At 35.2% G+C, this 22,816-nt stretch overlaps 1 long non-coding RNA gene across 1 annotated transcript in view; it reads right to left on the bottom strand.

Moving 5' to 3' along the window:
- Positions 1 to 331: 331 nt before the first annotated feature.
- The window catches only part of LOC149529051 (uncharacterized), a 95,002-nt gene continuing 72,517 nt past the window's right edge, over positions 332 to 22,816 (bottom strand). The window contains exon 2 of the long non-coding RNA XR_016358755.1: positions 332 to 717. This is a non-coding gene — a long non-coding RNA (uncharacterized LOC149529051). The remainder of the gene's footprint in view (positions 718 to 22,816) is intronic.

Below are 22,816 nucleotides of genomic sequence, written 5' to 3'. Positions count from 1 at the left end.
TTGACTAGCTAGTTTTCAAGTCAAACTTATTGACCCATGTTTTATAAGTAGTGGTTCACAAGAACCCATCTTTTAGGGAATGAATGGAACACTTAAACACTTGTTAAATCGAGGTGATTGGCACAAGGGTGAAGTGTTGGGCTTTTCAAGGAGTTAACATGTTGCAATACATGTAGTTCAAATGTGCTTAGCTGTGGAGTTTCTTCCAAGGTTAAGCCCTCTTAGTTTGCTACCACAATTGCAAAATTTTCATCGAATGTTGTATCTTATGAACCATTTATATAGAGAACCTTTAACTCATCAAATGATGAGTAGGTGATAGATTCCGCAATAAGTCAAATTATGATTTTATTTTTTAGGATTCAAATGTGATTTTTGAGTCAAACTCATTGATCCATTTAGTATAATATTCACATTAATGCAACATTGAGTAGAGAGAATTAGAGGTGGATTTTTACTAGCAGCCGTGAATTGGCATGGCTTCCTTCTGGGAGGTCAATGGTTCAAATCTCGCATTGTCAAATATTAAAAGAAAAACATTGAATAGAGAGAATTAGAGGTAGATTTTTACTTAGCACATATGATAATAGCTTGTGACGTTTCTAGTCCTCTCCTTATTAAATAATCCAACATCTTCTCTCAAAACAACTTTTTGATACCTTACATGCATAGAAAATGCCTCTCTCTAGTCTGTGTCCAACAAAATCCTTCTACAAACTGTAGAAACAAAAAAAAAAAGAATTAAACTCATTAGTTCACTTACAATACCACCCAAGTCAAATTATGCCCCCCAAAAAATATGCCATCCATACTGCTATTCTAGTATAGCCATAGTGTAGAGTATACCACAAAAAATATAATTGATAACTAACTACAATTTTTTTTAATCTCAATGCATGGTAGTGAATAGACTAAATATGCAAAGTTAATGTTCATTAAGCCTAAATTTTTGGTTGTTGATGAAACAGTTACTATCACAATAACTTTGAATTACAACAATATTAGTTGCTAAAGAACTTTGATTTTTTTATGAACCCATAACAAGAGTACAAGTCTAGCTGGAAAAGAGAAGAAAAACATGGAGGAATTTTTTTTGATGAATAGTCCTTTTCTATTAATAAATTAATATACTTGTTATCAATTCACAAAAAAGAGGCAAGATCACCTCGCGAAAGTTGTAGGAAATTTGAGGAAAACATGTTAAATAAAACTGCATTGTTAGTCCCTGTCATAAAGGCAGGAGACTATAGTTTTCAATAGGCATTTGAAGCATTTGTTAGCTCTTCAAAACCTGTGCAAACTATGATATTCCTTTCTAAACAATAGTGTTAGGAAAAATTAGAAATTAACCTGACGTCATATTTGAAAATTATGTTTTTTTCTTTATTGGTTGGTGTTATTTTCTGTAGTGATCTTTTCTTTTTTCTTGTAGAATTATTAAGGAAAATGTCCAGGGCATAAGGATTACATTCTGTAGATGTGTCTTTTGTATCCAGCAAGAAGGGTGTGGCATCATTTGGAAAAGCTTCATGTGCAACGTGGCAATTTGCATGAACAATAGTCTCATGTCATTAATACATATATTCACAAATATTTTCACGTACAAATGAAAAAGAAAAGTATAGAAGTGTTGAAATACATATACCAATAGAGAGGAAAGCATTTCTTGCTTTTGATTTTAGGTTTGAGCTTCTAGACAACATCGTAGTCACATAGAGCTTAAATATCCAAGTTTTAACAAGGAAAAATGAATGTACCAGATTAGCACTTGGATGTTTAAATGGATGTCAATAACCAAATCGTCAAGATAGTAGATCGCTATGTTGGTTTTTCCTGATCAATCTTTCTCAGCACAATCTCTTCTTGTTAAAAGTATCCATTTCTTCATACCCATTCTCCATATCGCTTCAACTATCTATTTTATTCATATAAAAAATAAGCACATCACATAAATAGGCTTTGATAGCACATGTTGCACATTTATGGCTTGATAGACGGATATTTTACTTTTGAATCTTCCTATTTTATGCATCGTAAGAAGAGGAATGTGTTGAATAAAAATTTTACAATAACAAACATAATGCTTTTATTCCAGTTCCACTGATTCCTCATGTTTCAACTCTATCGTTAGTTTTTATTGAACAAAAAAATTAACTTAGAGGAAACATTGAATCAAGAATAGCATGCACACCATGTTTGCAAAAATATTGAGAGAAATTACAACCCTTTGCCCCAAGTATTGTGGTTTATCTTCTGTACGACAATTTCTATTAGCATATTTGATTACCATTGCCAAAGTTTATCCTTTGATGTATTTTTTCGTCTAGGTGAGTGCTTTCAGAACCAGAACCATCACGGACGTAAATGGCAGCAAGAGCAACAACAACGAGAGATAGCAGAGAGGGTCAGACAACTCCCTTCTCACTGCAGCGTCTCACCACATGAATGCGACAATATTCATCAATGCCGTAATCACCTCTCTTCCTTTCTTTTCTCCTTCTCCCTCTTTTACTTCTACTTCTACTTCACTTGTTGAGCAAACGTTTTGGAGTATTCTTCCTGTTTCTATTGGCAAGTATTTACATGCGGGGAAACATCATGCTCGGAAACACATCTTGTAGAGTATGTTATGGATATGGATGCAGATGTTTAGTAGTACGTATGTAAAACCATAAATAAAGTTTGAAGTTGGTAGAAATATTTTGTGTTTTTGCAGGTGAGGACGTGTGTTGTGCATAGGAGTTGGCACATCATCATATGTAGTTCCAAAATTAGAGACCTCGGTGCTTCTAGTTCCAGAAAAAGTAGTAACATCAATTTTGTCAATTCTCTGTAAAATTCAACTCCATAAAGCTTTTTTCAAGAAGTCAATTCTTTGTAACATTTGAAAGTTGTGCATGTAGTAAGACACGGTTCGGTTAAGCCTAGGAGAATTCAATTTGTAAAGGGAGTGAGACAAAGATAACTTTTTTGGCAAGAGTTTTGGGTTCAGCGAAAATTTTGCCATTAAATATGAATTCGCTTATGACATATTGTAAAATTAAATTATACTACACATGTCTAATCAATGTAGAAGACTTTTGTTTCTATCAAATTCCTATAAAGTATTTATAATGGTAATAGTAATACAAATCATACTTTTGTTATCACTTTACAATTTGTCTTCACTTTCATTAATGTTATGTGTTGTTTTAACTTTATAAATTACACAAGAGCTTTATCTCTATTATTTGAATCATTTTTATGCTAAGGCTTACATAGGTTTCTTCCTTTAAGCTTCTCCCATTGCTATGCTTTTGTCCCGAGCTGACTTGATGAAACAAGTATTGGCTACAAGCAATAATGCTCTCTAAATATTTGTATGAGACCAATTGCTACATTAAAATACTATAGCTCTAGCTTCCTCCATAGAATCTACCCAAGCTTGTACACTGGCATATATATATATATATATATATATATATATATATATATATATATATATATATATATATATATATATATATATATATTGGATCTTATTTTTTGAATTTTCTTCAACCAGAGCCCGATAAAATATTTGTTGTAATCTATTTTAGCCTAGTTATGTGAAATTGGGTTGGTGACATGGACTCTAGGAGGGAATTCAGAATTGTAGCTTAAAAAGAGAACATTTTTTTTAGTGTTGTATCTTAATAATATAGGGAATTCAGAGTTGTAGCTTAAAAAGATAACAATTTTTTTTAGCAAAAGAGAAACACATGTTCTTCATGGAAATATCAACACTCAATTCAACAAGCGTTGAGGAATATTCCAAATGAAATATGAATCATATTAATAAAATAAGATAAGATAATTTTATCAATGTCCAACAAAAGACCACAATGTGGGTTTATGGGATTGGAAGCTTACACCAAGAAGAAAGTAGACAAACGAAGCACCAAACGGTGTCCAAAAAGGAACAAGTACAACAAAAGAAGAAGAAAGCAAGAGACATCACGGAAAAGATTAGGTATTTGTCCTCACAAGGAAAAATTCCAACAACAACTAATTTGTGTCACTACCAGAGGCCTGATGATGAAGCTGAGTGCTACAAGAGGAGTGTCGTTGGCGAAGAGATCCCCTGCGGGGTCTCATAGATCTAGAATGGCCTATGTTAGAAAAACTGTATGGTCGCTTCACACCCCAAGTTGGAGCTAAGGGCAAGAAGAAGGTCATAATAAGTTGTGCCTGCGTTTGACTCTTGGGAAATGATAGTTGTGTATGGTCATGACACTATAAGGACTCACGGAGATAGAGTGCAATGCAACACTAATCTGTGTACCTGAAAAAATCTGAGAGCGATCTGCAATCTCTAAACAAACAATAAAATCTCCCTCTAATCTCATAGTGTATGGGGCATCTGAAAAGGAAATGGATCTTAGATTCTGCCTCTACTAAGGTACAAAGTCTACACACCTTATCCTCTCTAGCAATATGGTGATCAACCTATATATAGAATCTATGCGAGCCCACCCTGAAGGAGAAAAGCGAGATACGTAGGGCGTCTGTCCAAGATCTGTGTAAGTACTCAGGGCATACAATAATCCCATCCCGAATATCTACGAAGTGCTCGGGGTAGAAAGCCATCCTTGGAAATAGTCCCCCTGGAGGATCCACCCAAGTCTATATGATATACTGCCTGTAAATGTCAAGTTTGACATTCCCGTTCAACTCCTGTTGAGAGGGGAGTAGATGAGTAGGAGCGTCCAATGAGAACTAGTAGGGAGAGAGACAGTCAATGTCGATCCCAACTGAACTCAGTAGGATAGTAGCCTAAGCATACCAACAACGAGCTTTAGTGGTTGGATTGGAGTCTGCAATAGCAACTGAGTAGTAGTAGGCTAAGTAAGGGTATCTGTGTTGGCCTTCAACCAAGTCTGCAAAGCCACGAAGACGGTGGAAAAACCAAATCAGGTCAAAAATGGCTGCAAGCCTGAATGGGTGAGCTCCAAACTCAGCCAAAATAATACTGTAGGGGTAGATCTATGACATCTAATAATTTGACGGAGGAGCAGAGTCTGGGTACGTTTGATCATAGCCCAATCCGAGACTAAAAGGGAAGGACCCCAAACCATCGAACCATAGAGGGTCTTACTAAAGAATCCATGAGGGATAGCTCAGACGATGTGTCCAGAAAGTGGTGTCTAAAGCACTGTCTCTTGAGCATGGCAAGGGAACCCAACCCCTTACTAATTCAAGGTCGAATGGCTGGTCTCAAGCTGAAATGAGATTCAGAAAACTTAACCCCAAGTTATGTGTAAGATGATGTAATCTCAACTTCCTGACCCTGAAAGTGAAAATAGTGATGTGAGGACTTCAAACTATTGAAGACCATAACACAAGTCTTCTCAAGGTTTACAACCAGCTGACTCATGTTGCAAAAAGATGCAAGTCTATCCAAAAGCCTCTGAAGACCCTCAAGAGAAGAGGCAAGAAGAACCACATCATCAACAAAGAGAAGGATGGAGATCAATACCTAGTGTAGATGACAACCATCACTTAAAAGCGAGGAGTCACTAAGAAAGGCCTCAAGCTCATCAATGTAGATCCCAAACAAGGTGGACAAGAGGGGATAGCCCTGCTTCACCCCAATGGTGCTCTGGATAGGGTCGGAGAGGCCCTCTGTGGTCTTGAATCTACCAATCACTGTCTCATATAACCTCATGATAGTCGTCCATAAGATCTCAGAAATACCAATATCTCTCAATCTCTAAAAAAGGGCCACTCTAGGGATGGAATCAAAAGCCTTACAAAAATCCACAACACAGCAGTAGACTTTCTTCAAGTGGTGTCAAGCTTCCTCAATAATAGCCCATAGTGTAAAGATATGATCCATGGTTTGGTAGTTTGCACTGAATCCTGCTTGACCCTTAGCCCTGCAATTCGTCCTGTTGTAATGTCCCATTTTTTGGAGGAGTTAATTATAAAGTTATCAATTAAAAAAATATATATTACAAGGTAACTTTATATATTAAATAAAAAAATCTTCTAGAGGTTGCTGGAAGAAGCGGAGAAAAAATTAAAAAGGAGGCCGACCTATCGAGGAAAAAAGAATAAATAGGCATTGAGGGCTCATTGCCTATCATCGAGATTTATATTGATATTTCCTAATGTGCATTGTAGAGCCTAGGGTTTTTGTAGGTAGTCACAATTGGCCATTGAGAATGAAAACTCTCAATTGGTATGCAATTTTGAGGGTGTGAAAGATCACCTGAATAATTGCAGTGGTGAGAAGGATATTTCAGTCCTTTCACTTGTGCTCAATTGGTGGTTTGGAGTTTCAGTTGGAGTTGCACTTTCATCACATCATCTTCAGCATTCAGTCTCCACCATTTGATCAATCCAAGTTCTTCATTTCAATATGTAGTTGCAACAAGTTCTCAGTTGTATACAACCAATTAGGGTTCCTCTATAATGTGCCATATCATAATGTTTTGGTGCTGAAAATTGCCATATCATTTGTAAAAACATTTGGTTTTCATTGAATGAATACATTGGCACTATTATTTCTTTTATTCAACAATATACTTTCAGCAGTGTATTAAATTTAGGGTTTTTTTTAGTGGCCTATTGAAAAGGGTCATTACAGTGGTATCAAAGCAGTTTCCTGCCAGCCTGATAGGGTTACCCAGCCACCATTTAATTTAGTTTACAAAAGAACCAACATAACTGAGAATATGGCTAAGAGACATTCTCAAAGCCCATCTAGAAGTGTGCGAGATGATGAGACTTTACAACAACATGAGAGGCTTCTACAGTCAATAAAGGCAAGTACACAAGCAATGATGGTTATGATGCAACATTTGATTGGGGAAAATAAGAGAAATAATCATAATAATGACCAGGATGACAGGAGCATAGCAGGATCACAACATAGGATACGGTCTGGAACAGCTGACAGACCCACACGTCCTACATTCAAAGAAGAAACTCCAACACACACACACCTGATGCTATGGTAACAGATATTGTAGATGAACTCCGACAAGGGAGGAATGAGTGGGATTCATTACCAGAATATGTACAGGATGGATGGACATTTGACAGGTACCTAAACTATAGAGCTGCCAGGCAGAAGCAAGTAGATAAACACATTGAGTTGCAATAGGTCACCAACAAGTTGGTATTACGCACATTTGATGGCAGTGGAAAAATGACTTCTCGTGCTTGGATTCATAAGGTGGATACTTTCCTATCTCTAAAGACTATGATAGAATTTGAAGCACTCAACTATGCCACTTTACACTTAGATGGGGCAGCACATGATTGGTGGACACATGGCATGATCACATTGCAACATAATCAGGTAACCACTTATCAGGAGTTTGTGGATAGATTGATAGAAGTGTTTGATTAAAAAAATCCTGAAGTTTATTTCCGGGAGTTAGCGCAATTGAGACAATCAAGAGGCTTAGAACAATTTATCAACGACTTCCAGAAGCTTGCAGTGATGGTGCCTGACATTTCAGAAAGGAGGCTAGTCATTTTATTCATAGAGGGATTAATTGAACCACTCAAGGGGTGGGTAAAGACCTTTGATCCTCCTACATTACAAGAAGTCATGAAGAAAGCCTGTAGTATGGAACTTGCAGCTCTAGCAAACCAATTTAGTTCAAAGGGTTCTTCATTGTTTAGAGATAACAAAGGGGAATTCAGCAAGGGTAAAAAGAAGGTTAGTGACTCAAAAGGCAAGCTAGTTGCACCTTGGGATAAGGAAACACTTAATGACCTGCATAGGAAAAAACTATGCTTCTTTTGCAAAGGTCCCTATGAGTTTGGTCATGATTGTCCTATGAGGCCTAAGGGGAAGGCTAACCGAGCGATGTGGGCTTATTACGAGGGTTCAAATTCAGACAGCTCAGAGCACCATGATGAGGATCCTGATGAGGCAGAGGGTGAACAAGAGGTAGATAGTACTGAGAAAAAAGAGGCTCCAGAGATACATTTACAGGAGGCATGTCTGTCTAGTATTCAAAGAGAGGGATCTTTCAGATTTCGAGGAGTCTTGGCAGGACAGAAGGTTATTATTCTATTGGATACAAGTGCCACGCATAATTTCATTGATGCACGATTTGTGGAGAGGCATGGACTCATTACTGAGGAGTTCGAGGGACTGAGAGTTAAGGTAGCCGATGGATATACTCTTCGTTGTTATAGGATGGTGCGAGATCTACCTTTGCGCCTGAACAACTATGAGTTTAAGGCGAACTACCATGTGGTCAACATGGGTGACATGGACATAGTACTTGGGATGCAATGGCTACATTCTTTGAAGGAGGTTACCCTGAGATTGGAGGATATGGAGATACGATTCATGGTGGATGGCAGGACTCGTGCTGAAGGCTATCCGTAATGGTGATGTCAGGACTATCTCATTTAGGCAGTTGGAGAGATTAGCCAAGCATAATAATATAGAGTGGGTGGCAATATGCGCCTTGATGCCTACCCAGGGGGAGCAACATAAGACTGAATATCATCCAGATATTCAAAAATTGAGAATCAAGTATGGGAAGGTATTCAGTGAAATTCCACCAGGTAGGCCACCAAACAAAGGTATTGAGCACATTATTGAGCTGGAGGAAGGTGCTAAGCCTGTCATGATCACACCATACCAGCACCCAAAACAACTCAAAGATGAGATCGAGAGGACCATCAAGGAGTTGCTAGCGATGCGACATATCAAACCAAGTAAGTCACCTTTTGCATCTTCTATTGTTTTGGTAAAAAAGAAGGATGGAACTCTACGAATGTGTATTGATTACAGGGTGTTGAATAAGAGAACTATAAAGAACAAGTATCCCATCCCATGCATCGATGAGCTAATAGACGAATTGCATGGGGCTTGTTATTTCACAAAAATTGATTTGAGATCAGGCTATCACCAAATTAGAGTTCGAGAGCAGGATATTGAAAAAACTGCTTTCAGATGTCATTATGGGCATTTCGAGTTTGTAAGTCATGCCTTATGGTTTGACTAATGCACCTGCCACTTTTCAATCCACTATGAACAAGGTCTTCCACCATCAGTTGAGAAAATCTGTGCTAGTGCTCTTTGATGATATTTTGATCTATAGCAAAACATGGCAGGAACATTTAGAGTACTTGGAGACAGTATTGAGCATTTTATAGAGCGAGTCCTTATATGCCAAGGAGTCCAAATGCGATTTGGGGATGACAGAATTGTTGTATCTTGGACACATCATTAGTGCAAAAAGAGTGTGAATGGATCTTGAAAAGATCCATGCTATTGTTGATTGGCCACCACTAGAGAACCTTACACAGTTAAGAGGGTTCCTTGGTCTATGTGGATTCTATTGCAAGTTTGTTAGTGGCTACTCATGACATGCAGCGCCCATGACAAATTTGTTGAAGAAAGGGGCATTTGTGTGGACTCGAGAGGCACAGGAGTGTTTTATGCAGTTCAAGGAAATAATGACTACATGCCTAGTATTAGCATTGCCTGATTTCACGAAGCCATTTGAGCTTCAATGTGATGCTTCTGGAGAGGGAGTTGGTGTTGTACTCATGCAGGACAAGCATCCTATAGCTTATGAGAGTAGGAAACTTAGAGGGGCTAAGAGATCATTCAGCATATATGATAAGGAGATGTTGGCCATCATGGATGCCTTAGCCAAATTCAGATAGTATCTTGTGGGCAGCAAATTTTGTATTAAAACTTATCATAATAGTTTGAGGCACTTTTTGGGACAGTGGGACCTGAATGATCGTCAACAGAAGTGGGTAAGTTACAGGGATATGATTTTGATATCACATGTGTTAAGGGGACACAGAATATTGTTGCAGATGCTTTATCTTGTAGGCCACACCTCACTTCTATGATTCAGATATCAGAGGATTGGCGACACTTGATTGTAGCAAAGTATGCCAAAGACACATGGACCTCTACTATAGTGGAAGGAACAACAATCGACACCAGATACACTCTCATAGATAATTTGATCATTTACAAGAACAGAATTTACTTAGTCCCAGGATCGAAAGTGAAGCAGTTGATTTTGAGAGCATTCCATAATTCACCTACAGCAGGCCATCCTGGGTATTTCAAGACTTACAGGTTAGTACGGGAACGGTTCACGTGGAAGGGACTTAAGGCTAATGTTTTGCAGTGTGTGCGAGAGTGTCATGTTTGCCAGCAGAACAAACAAGAGCACACTTATCCACTAGGGCTCCTACAGCCACTTCCTATTCCTGACAGGAAGTGGGAGTGCATCTCTATGGATTTTATTACAAGCTTGCCCAGGGCCCAAGGGCGCAATTGTATCTATGTGGTGGTGGATAGGCTGACAAAATATGCTCACTTCTTCCCTATCGCTACTACATACTCAGCAACTCAAGTGGCAAAGGTCTTCTTCAGGGAGATTTTTAGATTACACAGTTTGCCTCGGAGCATTGTGAGTGACAGGGACAATTGCTTCATGAGTCACTTTTGGCAAGAGATATTTCGGTTGTGTGGCTTTGAGCCTACACCTAGTACCAGTTATCACCCACAAACTGATGGTCAAACAGAGATTGTAAACAAATGGGTGGAAGGGTATTTGAGGAATTATGTGGCAGATCAACAGTGAGCTTGCGAGCTTGGGTCAAATGGATATATCTCTGTGAGTATTGTTACAATACTACATATCATATGACTATACAAATGACAACCTTCATGGCACTTTACGGTTATGAGGCACCTAGTTTCTTAGATTTGTTGTTGGGAGATAGTTGAGTACCTCGTGCAGGTGAACTATTACAGAAAAGTAAGGATAGAGTTGCTACTCTCAGAGACAACATTACTAGAGCTCAGAACCAACAAAAGCAGTATGCAGACAAGAAGAGGACTGAGCATAGTTTTGAGGTAAATGATATGGTTTACCTCATGTTGCAGCCATATAAGCAATCCACTCTCAAGAAGAGTGGTGTAGAGAAACTCAAGCCACGCTATTATGGACCATTCAGGATCATCAAACGAGTTGGTGAGGTGGCTTATGAGTTGGAGCTTCCCACAGACAGTAGAGTGCACAATGTGTTTCATGTATCACGCCTCAAAAAGGCGTTGGGTCAGAATGTGATGCCTTCTGCAGTATTACCTCCCTTGGATGATGAGGGGAAATTGATCTTAGTGCCAGAATCCATTCTGGATAGTAGAGAGAAGCAGCTTCGCAGGAGAGTAATCAGAGAGTATCTAGTTAAGTGGAAAGATTTACCTATTGAAGATGCTACTTGGGAGGGAGAAGTGATTTTGCAACATCCAGCATTAAGATTGCTTGAGGCCAAGCAATTTTAGGAGGGGTGGACTTGTAATGTCCCATTTTTTGGAGGAGTTAATTATAAAGTTATCACTTAAAAAAATATATATTACAAGGTAACTTTATATATTAAATAAAAAAATCTTCTAGAGGTTGCTGGAAGAAGCGGAGAAAAAATTAAAAAGGAGGCCGACCTATTGAGAAAAAAAGAATAAATAGGCATTGAGGGCTCATTGCCTATCATCAAGATTTATATTGATATTTGCTGATGTGCATTGTGGAGCCTAGGGTTTCTGCAGGTAGTCACAATTGGCCATTGAGAACGAAAACTCTCAATTGGTACGCAATTTTGAGGGTGTGAAAGATCACCTAAATTATTGCAGTGGTGAGAAGGATATTTTAGTCATTTCATTTGTGCTCAATTGCTAGTTTGGAGTTTCAGTTGGAGTTGCACTTTCATCACATCATCTTCAGCATTCAGTCTCCACCATTTGATCAATCTAGGTTCTTCATTTCAATTTGTAGTTGCAACAAGTTCTCAATTGTATATAGCCAGTTAAGGTTTCTCTATAATGTGTCATGTCATAATGTTTTGGTGCTGAAAATTGCCATATCATTTGTAAAAACATTTGGTTTTCATTAAATGAATACATTGGCACTGTTATTTCTTTTATTCAGCAATATACTTTCAGCAGTGTATTAAATTTAGGGTTTTTTTTTGTGGCCTATTGAAAAGGGTCCTTACACCTGTCAAGCTCACTGGATAAGATAGTATTCAAAAAAATGTACTATGTTTGTTTTTCTTAGGGTTACAAGAAAGAAGATACTGTGTTTGTTTTTCTTAAGGCTACTCCTTTGTTGAGGTCTTGATCATTTGGGTAGGAAAGTTGTAGGGTACTTAGACTTCACCGTTCTAGTTGGTCACTCTATAAATTCAATCTTGTCATACCAAATTATCATTGGCATAAGAAGATTTGTGAACAATTTTCAAGTCCAATCTCATTAATAAAACAATAGTAGGTATTTTTAATACTTTTTCTTTGTTTACTTGCTTCCAATTATTGTCATGCTAAAATGGGTGATTCTCAAGTCCAAGCTCATTAATGAAGCTATAGTAGGCTTGTAAATACCTTTTCTTACCTCCAACTATTGTCATGCTAAAGTGATCTTTTAAGATGTACATGATACTTTATTAACTAATGGGACCATAATAATACATATGGCATACAACATGTAATCTATTACATATAAGTTCAAAGAGAGTGGTTTTTTTTTATCGTGAGGAGATATTAATTTTACATACTTCCACAATTATATTTTCTTCCTTTTAATATGTGTTCTCTCGATAGTTGAAATATGTGTCTTTGAAAAGTTATGATTGATGTTCAATTGCATGTGTTATTCCATTTAGTGTTCGACCTTCATTTTTGTGAGAAACCCATTGTTGATAAGTAGTATAAAACATATTAAATATTAAACAATATGCTTGTCCTTCAAAAATAATCAAGTGACTTTAGGTATGATTGGTTCTACAATTATTGATTTTAGTACATTGGTAATAATATTAAAGATGATTGAGAAGCTGATGTTGAGCTACAACATATGTTCTCTCAATTCCTTCTGAAGTGTATGATACTTAAATTTATAATATTGTCATTGCATACATACGAGATATTTACTACTTGTTCGGTAATTTATGAATATGGGAACAACCTATCATACTCTTAGCTTGACATTTCTTAACTAAATAATTATTTATGATAATAAGGATTGTGGGAGTTCATGTGTGGATTAAGTAATTCTACATTTCTTACTGCATTTATTTTACATACTTCCCCATTTTACATACTTTCCTCATTAGACAAGGACTGTAGCTGGACCCAGCTCTTGTTTAATATAGCTTACACATGAAGTTTTTATTCTCTTTCCTTATGTCCACTCTTAGGTTCTACTATTTTTTAAGTATAGAGTTTTTTTTCCATTAAAGCATGCAACATAGGATGGGACTTCAACGTTTTGATCTCATATTGTGATTTGCGTGATAGTTTAATTTAATAGTGTATGTGAATAAGCTTAAGTGTAAATGTTATAGTGGAGAATAGAATATCCAATAAGCAGTCAAATATGAAGGTTAAAAACACGCACTTACAATATTTTCTCACATCAATAACTTTGTGGTAAATGTTTTTAATCAGTTCGAATGAGAACATATGGTTTTTAACCACCCAAATTTTGGATCATGTTATCCTCTATAATGCATTTATCCATTTAAAGTTATGGGCAGACCCAATATCGTTTTTCATTGAACATAGACATGAAAGGTTGCATTATGGCATGTTGTGATCAAGCTCGAGTACATCTTATGCATCTTATGCCTGATGGTTGAGGCATTACACACATTGCTTTCGCTTCTCAAGAATAAATTTAGAGACAACCTTCTATACTACATCTATTAAATCCACCTTTTAGGATGGTGTGGCAGCAATAAAGCTTTTTTTTTTAAATTAGTCTTTCTAGAGATGGTGGATTCTACAAATACGAATATGGGAACTTGAAACTTTGATTCAAATGGATGGTAGTGCATTAGAGAGATCCAGTTCACTTGACTTCATCTGACTTGCCTCAAAAGCATTCAATTGATATTCGCTATTTTCCATCTTGTAGGATGCAGTATAACAGTCATCTCTTTGTAATAATATTGTCTTTATTGGATGCTAATAATATTGAAAACATAATATTGTCTTTATTGGATGCTAATAATGTTGAGAACATATTATGTTTAATATGAATATGATGACATTCAAGTAGGAACTTGGTCTACACTTGTCAATTCCTTTAAAAAAATTATATTATTAAATTATTAGTATATAGTTATAAAAAAAAAACAACTGCTAAGTTAAATACACTAAAAAAATGAAGAATCAAACATTGAAAAATAATGTTTCTTAGGAGATATAGTATACAAATGAGTATAGTTTCTATATCCAATCTGAGATATATATTCCAAATGGCTTCCTAAGGGGGTGCCTATAAGAATGCATGTAATATTGAAGCAAATTTCAAAAATAAGTAAAAAAAAAAATTTAAATAGTTCCAAGTCATTTCACAAAAATGTAGACAAGTTATTATATTCAATCTGAGATAGATTTTATCCAAATCAATTCCTTAAGAGATGCCTACAAGAATGCACATATTCTTGAAGAAAACCTCAAAAATGACTCTTAAATTATAGTTCCAAGTCATTTCACAAAAGTGGAGACACATTTCAAACCACAAATCTCAAATTTGGCCAAGGAAGTACACAAGAGAATTTCAATAGACCTTTGCAAAAAAAACATCTTGATAAGGCTTATTAAGAACTCATTTATAGAAACTATTTCACTTTCATTTTTTTTTCTTCACATATGAAATGATTACATTATATTAAGTTATGTTTACTAATGAAAAAGTACAATAGATTGACATAGAACTTATAAATATAAAAAATATAAGACTACAAAAACCATTTAACTGACATACAAATAATTATCATCAAAGGATTTTATCATTCATTATCCTAGAGTTCCCTAATACATGAATTGGATTCCCCTAAAGAAAATGAAATTTAATTATTTCTCTATATTCTGCTAGAAAATGACAAAAACATAATGAAACATTGAACAGAAGCAACAACCTACACAATAAAAGCATACCAAAATAACAAGTCTATCAAAGTCCTCATGAATACTTTGTTGGCCTAAGTTGGTATTGGTTCTCCACGTTACTTGATCCTGGATTAAAATTTCAATTACATAACACTGATGTTTCTTTTCTATTTTACCAATTACATTGTTCATTGAACTTTACTATTAAAAATATTTAATGTTGGAAATATAAACGATAATTAATTAGTGAACATTCAGAACTTACATTGTTGTTTTATTGGTTAAGTTTTAGAAAAAGAAAAAATTAAACCTAGGGTTTCTTTTATAAGTTTTACAATAATAATAGAAGAGTTACAGTTGAATTTATAATAAATAAAATGTTTAGGTCACTTTTCCACAAAATTATACTCATTAACTATTTTAGGTGATGAGTTAATAATAATGAGTTCCAGTACTGCTATTAGCATCACAATTAAATACTTTCAACAATTGATCAATGAAGCTTACATGCCACGTAATGTCTATAAACTTACTGCCCTTTAATTAGTAAGTACGACTAAGCATTTGGACAAAAATGTTTAGGCCCCAGTATCCATTTATTAATGATTTTGTTGGAAAATGATGCTTCATTTAAATTGGCTCCAAATGGACCATATTGAGATATGGCCTTCTTAGTATTTTACAAAAAATAAACCTAATCATCATCAGTTAGCATAATTTTGAAACATTTCCAAGGAAATGCTTTCCTATCGTCACACTCCAATAGCAATAGTCTGTGTGTGAGTGAATTTGAAAACACAAAAGATCTTACACTACTTTGAAATAATACTATTATATGTTGTCTCACTGGAATGAGTAGTGTCATTCCAAATGAATTTTATGTGAAAGAATACAAAATCATTGGATCTAGTTCCACATTAGACACAGTGGTGTGCCTCAGATAAATTTAGTGTATGCTACTCATAAAGTGGCCTCTATTATAAACTACTCTGAATAAGATTAAAAAATTCAAATCTTGATTCTAGTAGAAAGGACAATCAGTTGAGATTGTAACCTTTATCTGGTGCCCAAAAATAGTTTAGTTTACCTATTATTTAGACAATAAATAGGATAAATATAAATGCTACTTAATTTTAAAATATTATTCATAGGAGTCATAAAGGGGGGAAATTGTATTATATGCGGCTTTTCTGCTATCAATTTTAATTTTTTTGGTTAATTTAGTTTATGTAATATAATATAATAGTAAACACTATCCACCAAAGGTCTGTTGCATTTTCACACATCACTATAGTAGTCAGAATAGTGCACATCTCACAAACACATGTAACAGTCTCCCAGAAGCCTGTACTATACTTTTAAATATCTCTAGCAACCTCCAAGATGCTTGTAGAACACTTTCAATTGCCTGCAACAACATTCCATACATTGTAGAAGCTTGCGGATGTCTTGAAGCAACCGAATGCATGCTGGAAAATATCTTTCAGACAAAAACAACCAAAAACAAAATGAATTCTACTATCTTTTTTGGTGTCATGTTATTGCTTGTGAACTCATGTTATTGCATCAATTTTTACGTATAATTAAAGGTTGGCCGATGCCCACTACTCACACCAGGTTTCTTTTTATTTTAGTTTTTTACTAGTGATGGCTACTTTTCAGGTGTGAGGAATCCATTGCAACACTCAATCCACCTATTACAGGGTGACAAGTATCAGAGGAAGAACCTAATCAAATTGAATGATGGAAATGACAGCAAAGGTTGCTCCAACAAGAGATACATTAGTAGTTGCTTTAACTAGAGTAAAATACTTGGTCCGTGTATGTAATATCTAATGTCTTTTGTAGTGACAAACTAGGTGCGATTTTCAATCTATAGGGATTGGGATGCAAAGAATTCAGCATATTGTTGATGAGTTGGAGTGTGTTAGAAATGGACCGTTTAGTATTTTTCCATTTCCGACAATGAATAGTGTGGGAGATGTACAAATAATGATGGCTATTATTTGATGGGGAGGTGATGGCTATTATTTGATGGGGAGGATTGATCACCTCATTTGTTTATTTATTTTTTTGGACTGTCATTAGTTTTTAAGTATGCATTTTGGTGTTACGTAGTCTTATTATAAATTGGTGGGTAGTATAGTCGGTGTACACTAAAATGAAATTTGATGATATTCTGATTATAATTGTCCAATGTTTTCTAAATCATGAATCATGTAATGTCCGGAATTTATGCTTTAATCATCATTGCTAAAATTGTATAATATTTCTCCTATTTTTTAAAATCCTAATGTTCCCTTGTTGTTTCATTTACAAGTGCAACCAAGTTTCCACCTAAACTACATTTTTGCCCATCTATAGTTTGTAGAAGTTCAGTTGACTTTATGTTGGACAGGTTTATGTACATCTTCAGTGCAATACCTTTTCAGTGCATGCTGGAAAAGGAGTATAAATTGCAATCTTTATGTACTATGGTTCCCGCCTGTACAGACGATGGAAATACTTATTCTAGGCTTAGGATAATTTTAATAATCTGTTCATCTTTTCTATTTTCTAATTGGAAAATTCTTGAAGATAGACTCTATTTTCTTAATGTTGTTCCTGAAATGCATGTGCTGATGGTTTGACTCCATCGTGTGTTGAGAGATCCAGTTGGTAATCTTATTTTTATTGCGATTACTTTTATTTTTGTTGTGGCAATTCTTGAGATTTAAAAAGAGGTTTTGTTTACTCAAATGTTACATAATAAATTCAATTTAAATGGAGTATAATAAAAAATTCAATCCTTATGCAGAACTAGATGATATGGCAAGAAATTGGGCAGGAGATGATCCAACTTGCAGCTAGTCATGCACTCTATTCACATGATTTATATGAAAAGAAGATATTGCAAGATGCTTATTGTTTGATAACATTGGCTCATAAAGGAAGGAAATGGATTATGCACTAACATATGATGTGACAAAAGACTGCATTCTTGAGATTTAAAAAGAGGTTTTGTTTACTCAAATGTTACATAATAAATTCAATTTAAATGGAGTATAATAAAAAATTCAATCCTTATGCAGAACTAGATGATATGGCAAGAAATTGGGCAGGAGATGATCCAACTTGCAGCTAGTCTTGCACTCTATTCACATGATTCATATGAAAAGAAGATATTGCAAGATGCTTATTGTTTGATAACATTGGCTCATAAAGGGAAGGAAATGGATTATGCACTAACATATGATGTGACAAAAGACTGCATTCCGCATCATTGTATGTAATGTGCATATCCAAGTCTATAGAATAATAGAATCAACATTTAAAAGTAAAGAAAATGATTATATTAAGAGGGCTAGATGGGGGGATTTTACTCTTAAAAATTGGATTACATGCAATACCAATACTTCAAAATCGTAATCAAACACACGCAAGAACTAGAAAGTAAGAACACAAAAGTGCCAAATAAAAAAGGGTTGCCAAAGGAACAAATATTAGCTTATATTGAAGAAAAAGAGGATGTTGACATAAGAATTTTAAAAAAGAATCTTGCACATCCTTCAATAGTTTCAATTCACTTATTAATAGTTTCAATTCACCTATTAAGACTCTCATTATCCAGGAAGGGACGATGCTATGTTGTTCTTAGGAGGTGACGTTCAAACAATTTAGAAGCAATTTGCAATAGAAAGATTAGCTTTGCATTGAAAAATCTCAGTTGTAAATTAGTCAAGAAAAACCCACTGCATGAATTTCTCCATTAAAAAATGCCCCCTAATTAATTTCAAGTAATCACTGCAAATTTCTACTCTCTTTCTAGTGGCCACTCAAATTCTCCATCCAAATTTCATCTCTAGACTTAAAGATTGAGATCAGATTTATTCACATGCTACCATTCTGAGTGTATTTTGGGACCCCCATTACATAAATGCTAGAGTTATAGAATGCACAATGGCACCATGCCACTATGTCCTTAGTTTATGTTTTGTGTACAATGACATCACCAAGTTATCTACCTTAAATTTTCTTAGGCATTTTATACTCAATTTGTTTAACATGTCTTGATAAATTATCTATATGACATTATAGTGAGGAAAAAAAAAATCTAATAGTAAGTTCATCTTAATTTAATGGGCTTCTGGAACTGATTTTATGTTAGCCATTCTTCACTGTCAAAGTTTTACTGACGTTGAAATATTTACTGGCTCCTTTGACAGTAAAAAAATTGTACTCTAATTGAAACTTTATGCTAGTCAGACATTTTTGGTACAATCTAATTTGAAACATCTTCCTAGCTATGTTGCTTCAACATTATATATCTGTGTACATTTTTCTTGCATTGCTTCAACATTATATTCAATGAGCTATTTCTCATCTTATCTTGTGTAATTGCTTGTAACAGATACACTTGATAATATGAGATGGGCGGGATGGAACAAAAACTTCAAATAGAGATGTTCTAATATTTGTCGATATGCCCTTTCTCTGCATTTCTTTTCTGGCTTGTAAACTCTTGGAGTTTAGTGCATATTTTTGAGAATGGAGAATCTGATATACTCTAAAAGTTTGAATTAGTCTTAACATTCCATGTTAGAAAAAATTCATATCATAAGCTTTCTCTGAGTGTTTCATACATAGCAAGACTTGGTCAACCAATATCTGAATCATTTGCAATACACAGTAGGTTGCCTATCTTAAAGCTGATTGTTTCAGGCTCGTAGAATTAACCTGGTGTGGCTTGTAGTTCTTAATACATGGTTTTGAACAGTTGATTTGAGAAAATTTCTTACTGGTTTTGTGTGTTAATGTAGAATAAGTCTGTGCACATAATTTGTTCTAATTTTATTACATGAATGGAGGGTATGTGTCAAACTTTTTTAAATTATCAACATTTAAGGTTAAGACTTGAATAGTATTTCCTCTGCAAAGTCAATTATTATTTATTAACATTAGTGTAGGGGATTGACACGCTTTGATGTTGATACATTTGTGGACGAGGTGCTTGACAACTAATACAAGGATGATCCTTTTAAATTTCGAGTAGGCCTAGAAATTGCTATGCTGAAGGTTATGTGAATGTTGAAGATAATAATAGATTGTGTGAGGTTTATCTAGATTGGGGCAAAGCTCAGGGTTCATATTTGTTTCATTTTTCTCTGGATGAGTGAATGAATGACGAATTAGAATACTCAAGATTAAAAACTTGCAAGTAGTGATGGCCAAGGCCCATTCATTGGAGGTAAAACTTGGAGTCCACTTTGAAGAACGTCATCTATCTGAACAACTAGAGGCTAATGGACCCATATCAAAGTGCCTCTAGTTGTTTCAAACTCTTCCATTAGCCTCTACTTTTTCAAACTGAAGTCACTCTTCAAAGTGCACTAGCAAGACATTTGGATCACCGAAGTTCCCTATGCAAAAGAGTAGTTGTATCTACAAGAAAAGGACCCTGCATAACTGAAAAAAGATGTAGCAGTTTCACTCACAAATATAAATTTCAAAACAAACGGTTTAAATTTGCAAAAATTCTGAGTTAATTATGTCCAGAATTAGATAGCTACATTGCGTTATTACATGAATGATTTTCTAGACAAGTGCTTTGACTATGCCTCATTTGAATTTGCAAATATCTAACTGTGTTCCAATAAAATAGGTTGAAGATGTAAAAAACTCTGCACCAACCAAACTGGTTCTTTACTTTATTGGAGCCACAAATATTCTTTACACTGTTGGAGGTCATGTGGTTACAGTGTAAGTTTTTCAACACTTATCAACCTTCCACCGTTTTCATTTTGCGGCTTAATCATGTTCATTATAAGATGCTTTTTATAAATGAAGAACATAAAGTGTGTGTGAGTAGTATTGAGATTTCATATCATTTTTTTGCAGGTTCAACTGACATGCAACAAACTTATGTGGATAGTAATCAAAAGATGTCTAGCAAGGAATGCTATTTAGAAGACAAGTGTTGCATTTTGGCAACCCCAGTAACCACACTTTTGTCAAACTACTATGTTAAATTACTAATTTAGCTTGCACAGATGATCTGATTGTAATTTTGTCTTATACTAGATTACACTGACATACATATCATTATGTGACAGGGGTGTATAGCCAAAGCAGTTAGCTCTCTCAGCTGCATGCATATTTCCCATTTGTGGTAAGTGACACAATCAAATTCAGAGTATTTGTACAGTTGAGAATATTGAAATGTTTTCTTGACAATTCAAGTTTATTTAAATGCTAAGAATATTATTGAAATTTGAGCACCTTTCGTCAATGAAACCTGTCTAGCACTGATTTAGATCAGCAGAATTTCATGTACTATCTCTATAGGGTTCTACTCTAGCTGACGTAATCTATCACACAACATCAAATTCTAAATGATGCATTCTGTCACACAACATCCAATTCATCAAATTCTCTTCTTTTGTTTAATTTTCTAATGATTGATCGTATAATGTGATTGAAAGTATTGAATCAAAAATGTTGAAGAAACTTGTTCACATAATCTAATCCAAAATAATCTCAAACAAGCATATAATATATCTTTTATAATGTGAAATCTAAACTCGGGTTTACCAATATGCAAGGATTTCATAATATATCTTGTCTATTCGAGTGCCATGGGGAGGTTCCAATAACCAAATATCCCTACTTGCTTGTAATAAGCAACCCAAATGCTAGACGCAAGCTTGCCCTTAAGATCACTTTCCAAGTCACCACAATGACAACATTGGAACAACAACCATTGTCAAACCATTCCCGAAATTGTGTCAATTGAATGACAAAGAAGCAACTCTGGGGAGCCCCACATAGCAATTGGGATGTTGTATTCCACTCTTATAGAACCAATGTCATTGACTAAATTTGAAATCTGAGACTGCATCCATCTTGATCGCAAGCAATGGGTTTATTCAAGGGCCATGGGGAGCTTCCGCTAATAAAAGCTCCATTGTCACTTGTGATGAGCAGCCCAAGAGCTAGATGCAAGATTGACCTTATGATCTCCATCAACGCCACCCTGACGACACATTAGAATGACATCCACTTCCAAACCATTCCCAAAATTGAGTCATTTGAATGACAAAGAAGAAACTTTGGGGAGCCCTTGCATAACAATTAGGATGCTTTACGACCCTCTAATAGAAATGATGCTAATGGTGAAATTTAGAATCCAAAAATCATATCATTCTTCAACACCAGCACTAATTCTATTAAAGAGCCACCAAGAGTTTTCAATGTCAAGGCCCCCTAGTCGTGATGAGTATATTGCAAATTGCTAGTACTAAGCAACCTCCTAGTGCTAGACAAGTGATCTCCATTAGATTGACTTCAAAATCACTGAAAAGCACTTTGGAATCACATATTACACCAACTATGATGCGTAAACAAAATACTTGTTCTATACATAGTTAGACCTAGCTAGTGGCATATCAAAATTTATTTATTTTGTAAAATAATTGATAGTCATTGAAATTTTGAGGATTATCGTCGTACACATAGCATCCTCGTTGAAATAACTCTTTTTCGATGCTCAATCTGATAGAACTTTCAACACAATTTGGTAGAAATTTCAATGAGGATTGTCATCGAGGACATAGCTTCCTTGTCGAATCAACTCTTTTTCAACGCCCAATCTATTAGAACTTTCAATGCAATTTGGTAGAACTTTTGACAAGGATTATTATCAAGGAAATAGCATCCTCATTGAATCAACTCTTTTTCGACGCCCAATTACTATCGAATCAACTCTTTTTTAACACCTCATTTTGCAAACAAATGACCTATTTTTTGACACCAAGATGCGTCGATAAATAGATGCACAAAGACTTTGGTCAAAACTTCAACCAAAACTTAACGACAAAGACTTCGATCGAAATATCGACCAATCAGCGTCAAAAATTGAGT

The sequence above is a fragment of the Cupressus sempervirens genome, chromosome 11, assembly GCF_028749045.1.
Source record: "Cupressus sempervirens isolate cs-2001-9-10 chromosome 11, ASM2874904v1, whole genome shotgun sequence".
Taxonomy (NCBI): domain Eukaryota; kingdom Viridiplantae; phylum Streptophyta; class Pinopsida; order Cupressales; family Cupressaceae; genus Cupressus; species Cupressus sempervirens.
Note: the sequence above shows the minus strand (reverse complement) of the source record. Positions and strands in the feature narration are given on the sequence as shown.